The following is a 6,000-nucleotide window of genomic DNA, read 5'->3' as shown; positions in this document are numbered from 1 at the left end:
AAACTTAAAAGACACTATGTCACGTGTTTCCTGGGACCAAATGACTGCTTTCTCAGGCCAATATACTGAGGATTAGAGCCAGTAGCTGAGTTTTGAGCACCTTATTTCTTGAATATAGCATTTTAACAATCACACAGAGAGCTGCAAATCTACTATTGGCAACATAGCAGGATCATCCACAAGGCAACCAACGCAAGTGCCTGGGGCCCAATGGGCATCAAGAGACCCACTTGGCCTTTTTGTCTGACCCCTCTTCACCTCAGCTTACGAAAGGGGCCATAGAGGGGCACCAAAGCTTCTACCTTGCCTAAAGCCCTACTCCATCTTAATCGATCTCTGGATGACTATGAGAAACACAGCCAGATAGAGTACAGTAAGCAGGCAAAGCCACATAATGTCCAGAATGTCACACATCAGAATACATAAAAAAAATCTCATTTATTTCCATGTCACTGTTTCACACATGCATCAATCAATGCACATATTTATGCACACATACCATAAGCCTTTCATTAACTTCACACAATAGAATTGTATTTTAAATGGTCTTTTCTGCAAGCACTCAGGGCAAAATGTTTCTGTTTATTAATATTGCTCTTCACTTGTGTGCATAGAAGCACAACTTTATTCATAAAAACATTTTTAATTAAATACAGATTAATCTATCTGAAATCATTCCTCCCAAATTATATTATAATTAAAATGCAGACAGATTACAACAAATCTAAAACAATTCCATAAGAGCTGCTTATAAATAAACTAGCATTAAGTAAAGAAGTTTGTTTTTTTCAGCAAATTTCAAAACTAAAAACTGAGTGCAATTGTATTTATTTTTCATTTTCTCACTTACCCGTATATTCCGGCGTATAAGACGACTGGGCGTATAAGACGACCCCCCAACTTCTCCAGTTAAAATATAGAGTTTGGGATATACTCGCCGTATAAGTCTACCCCTCTTCCAACGCACACCAAATTAAAATAAAAAAAATCATGTACTGGTGCTGTGTATGAACAGATGGTGCTGTACTGTATGTGTTACCCAGTATATAACAGTATATAGCCAATTGACTTGTTGCATTGGTCAACTCTCCTTAAGTAGACTGGTCAGCTCTCCTTGTCTACCTGTTTATCAGAGCGGTATGGAAGAATAGATTGCACTCCCTCAGGGAGATCTGAGGGGCGGTAACAGGATAAGGCGTATCACCCGGCATCAATGACGCCCGGCGTATAAGAAGACCCCCAACTTTTCAGAAGATTTTCAAGGGTTAAAAAGTAGTCTTATACGCAAGAATATACAATATATATTTATTTGCTTGCTTATAGATGTTTAGATTTAACAGTCTCATGATGACTGACTTTAGTACTGATGAAGAAATAACAGTTTTTTTTAGTAAGAGAGTGGGAGGGGTCTCTCTCATTTGGTTGATTAACCACTTCAGCCTTCAGTCGTTTTTCACCTTATACATCCGAGCAATTTTCACCTCCCTTTCATTCGCAATAACTTTATCATTACTTATCACAATTAATTGATCTATATCTTGTTTTTCCCACCACCAATTAGGCTTTCTTTGAGTGGTACATTTCGCCAAGAATCATTTTTTTTCTAAATGCATTTTAACAGAAATATTAAGAAAAAAATCATAATTTTTCAGTTTTCGGCCATCATAGCTTTAAAATAATACATGCTATCATAATTAAAACTCACACATTTTATTTGCCCATTTTTCCGGTTTTTACACCATTTAAATTATGTCCCTATCACAATGTATGGTGCCAATATTTTATTTGGAAATAAAGGTGCATTTTTTCAGTTTTGCATCATCACTATTTACAAGCTTGTCATTTAAAAAATATTAGTAATGTACCCTCTTGACATGCATATTTAAAAAGTTCAGACCCTTAGGTAAATATTTATGTTTTTTTTTTTTTTTAAATTGTAATTTTATTTTATTTTTTTTAGTTAAAACATTTATTTGAGTATTTTTTGAGTGTGGGAGGTAAACAGTTAATTTTAAATGTAATTTATTGTGTTATTTGTGAAAAATGTATGTGCATGTAGTTTTACTATTTAGCCACAAAATGGCCACAGTGATTTTTTTGTTTTTCTATGCTGTGAGCGAGCAGGCTCGTTTACAGGAACTACAAGGAGGACGTGATTTTTTTTTTTCAGAAACACAGCGGCCTCTGAAAAGAAGCCGTTGTTTTTTCTACCATTGACTTAGAACATTGAATGGGAACAATGGTGCCATTAATTGATCTCCGGGCTACCAGGGGGGCGGCATGGGGGAAAGTCACATCCAAAAGGCAAAAATGTTAAAGGACCACTATCACGAAAATTGTAAAATTTAAAATACAGGTGTACAAGTACAAATAAGAAGTACATTTCTTCGAGAGTAAAATGAGCCATAAATTACTTTTTTCCGACGTTGCTGTCACTTACAGTAAGTAATAGAAATCTGACAGAACCGACAGGTTTTGGACTAGTTCATCTCTTCATGGGGGATTCTCAGTATGGAATTCTTTATAAAGACACTCCCTGAAAAGGATTCATACAAAGATGCTGGCCAGCCTCCCTGCTTACTGCACATTGATTTTGCAGTTGGACAGAACAACTTCCATTCATAAAATGCTTTTCAAAATAAAAACCCTGAGAATCCAGCATGAGGCGATGGACTAGTCCAAAATCTGTCGGTTCTGTCAGATTTCTACTACTTACTGTAAGTGACAGCAACATAGGAAAAAGTAATTTATGGCTCATTTTACTCTTATTTGTACTTGTACACCCGTATTTTAAATTTTACCATTTTCGCAATAGTGGTCCTTTTATATAGACGGCAAAAATTAAAAAAAACTACTCTTTTCCACAGGCGGCTGAACTGCACACTTGTCGTTAAGTTCAGCATCCCGGTGGCTGGCCATGAGCGTCTTTCCACTGCATGAAATTGGCAACGCTTCGTAACACCACACGAGTCATCATTTGACACACTGTGGTGTTGCCCTGCAGCAAAAAAAAAATGCAACATGTTTCATCTGAGGGTGACAACCGTTCTACCCCCCAGTCCGAGTACCAGCAAGCACCTGGGCAGTAAACGGGAGCGGCTGACAGGTGAAGTCACCACCTTTAGCCTCTAGTGCAAAAAGAGGCCTTAAAGACAGAAATATTTGTTCAGCTCCCCTTTGGGTGAAGATCAAAAATTACACACACACAGGAATGTATATATATATATATATATATATATATATATATATATATATATATATATATATATATATATTGTAACGATCGGTGTCAGCACACAGAGGGAATCTGATTATTGGTGGTCTGCAGTACCACCAAGAATACAGGTTATACCTGATTACTGATGATCTGCAGAATCACCGATAATCTAAGTATAACTAACCTCTGGACACCTTTCTAATGTGAGTGTTTGGTGCAACAGTAATGACTTTGAGTAAGACCACCCGAGGAGCAGGTGGTCTCTGGCAGTATGGGCGATACCGCCTTTTGGGAAGTACAAAAAAAAGTCCAACAGCCTGAGGCCTCCAAAGGGGTGAAGTCCCAGGCTGAAGGTAGGAAGAACCTGTGAGTGAGTGACACCTGAAAGGTGGATGTCACTAGCAGGTCTGGAGACTATCTCTAAGGAGAGAGATAGCTCTCAAGGTCGAACAAGCCAGGTCGGCAACACACAGACAGACAAGGTACATAGACAGAAGGCTGATTCGGTATCCAAAGGCAGGCAGAGTTTGGCAACAGATAATCAGATATGCGTAGGTACCGAATCAGAAAGCAGAGGGATAGTCAGGAATGAAATAGGTCATAACAGATATCAACAATGCCTAGTCTTGGGTGTGAGGTCCGTGGTCTCTACACCCTGGAACTAGTCTGGAGTATAATATGATGGTACAGAGTATTCCTAGACTTGGGTGTAAGGTCTGTGGTCTCGACACCCTGGAACTAGTCTGGAGTATAACAGAATGATAACACAGAGTCCCTAATCTTGGGTGTGAGGTCCGTGGTTTCAACACCCTGTAACTAGTCTGAAGTATAACAGAATGATAACACAAAGTCCCTAATCTTGGGTGTGAGGTCCGTGGTCTCAACACCCTGGAACTAGTCTGAAGTATAACAGAATGATAACACAAAGTCCCTAATCTTGGGTGTGAGGTCCGTAGTCTCAACATCCTGGAACTAGTCTGAAGTATAATACAATAATACACAGAAGTAATTTGGCTCAGTGTGAATTCCCAGGTCCTCCTGGTTCTAACACACTGTAGGATCTGACTAAGGTCTGAGTGCTTCCACGTAGTGTTCGCAACGGCAGACAACTTGAGACTGACCAGCAGTGACTATATATAGCGCGGCGCTCTCGGGCGCCACCCATCAGCGATCAACCAATAGCCACTTGCTTTGAGGTCAGCTGACCAACCTGGTCAGCTGATCCCTCCTTGTTTGTCATAAAGGCTCTGCCTCTCAGCGCGCGCGCGCGTATTCCTCAGCCTGTGTGAACTAACAGGCCCAGCCACACCAGACGCACGCTGCTGCGTGTAAACCGCCGCGCTGGTCGCGGAATCAGCCGCCTTGCCGCCAGTACATGCGGCGGCTTTTCCGCATTCTATCACATATATTTATATATATATATACTATATTCTGTTTCATCCGATTTTCTGGGATACCGAAAATGGGTGTTCTACACAAGTTTAATTACATTATCCTGAAACAAGTGTACATATGTGTATGGTATTTCTATATACAGTATAAATGTAGTTAGGTGTCCTTTGTTGTAGTTAAAACATTCAAAATCCTGGTAGACCTGTTTAATTTATGCCAGACACTCAAATGGATATTTCTATAAATGGTTGTAGATGGTCTAGTTTAGCAAAGGGTAATTTGATTAAACTTCACATATTAGTCTTTCTGTTCATATGGGCAGAAATTGACAGATACATTCTAAGATGTCTGTGTTTATATCAAGCTGTCACATGATCATCAGGATGCTCCATTCATTGAGCTGTTCTGATTGGCTGTTATCCCAACATCTATCTTGGGCTGCAACCGATGAGTGGGAAGTGTAGGTGGGCGGGGTTAGGGTGCTCGTGCGGACAGCCAATGGCACCCTAAGCACCCTAACCCCGCCCACCTACACTTCCCACTCATCAGATTGGCCTATGTAGCCACTAGCCAATACCTGCATATACAGTGGGTTGCAAAAGTATTCGGCCCCCTTGAAGTTTTCCACATTTTGTCACATTACTGCCACAAACATGAATCAATTTTATTGGAATTCCACGTGAAAGACCAGTACAAAGTGGTGTACACGTGAGAAGTGGATCGAAAATCATACATCATTCCAAACATTTTTTACAAATAAATAACTGCAAAGTGGGGTGTGCGTAATTATTCAGCCCCCTGCGTCAATACTTTGTAGAACCACCTTTTGCTGCAATTACAGCTGCCAGTCTTTTAGGGTATGTCTCTACCAGCTTTGCACATCTAGAGACTGAAATCCTTGCCCATTCTTTTTTGCAAAACAGCTCCAGCTCAGTCAGATTAGATGGACAGCATTTGTGAACAGCAGTTTTCAGATCTTGCCACAGATTCTCGAATGGATTTAGATCTGGACTTTGACTGGGCCATTCTAACACATGGATATGTTTTATTTTAAACCATTCCATTGTTGCCCTGGCTTTATGTTTAGGGTCATTGTCCTGCTGGAAGGTGAACCTCCGCCCCAGTCTCAAGTCTTTTGAGTCTCCAAGAGGTTTTCTTCCAAGTTTGCCCTGTATTTGGCTCCATCCATCTTCCCATCAACTCTGACCAGCTTCCCTGTCCCTGCTGAAGAGATGCACCCCCCGAGCAGGATGCTGCCACCACCATATTTGACAGTGGGGATGGTGTGTTCAGAGTGATGTGCAGTGTTAGTTTTCTGCCACACATAGCGTTTTGCATTTTAGACAAAAAGTTCCATTTTGGTCTCATCTGACCAGAGCACCTTCTTCCAC

The sequence above is a fragment of the Hyperolius riggenbachi genome, chromosome 3 (genome assembly GCF_040937935.1).
Source record: "Hyperolius riggenbachi isolate aHypRig1 chromosome 3, aHypRig1.pri, whole genome shotgun sequence".
In the NCBI taxonomy this organism is placed as follows: domain Eukaryota; kingdom Metazoa; phylum Chordata; class Amphibia; order Anura; family Hyperoliidae; genus Hyperolius; species Hyperolius riggenbachi.
This window is presented reverse-complemented; position numbering follows the sequence as displayed.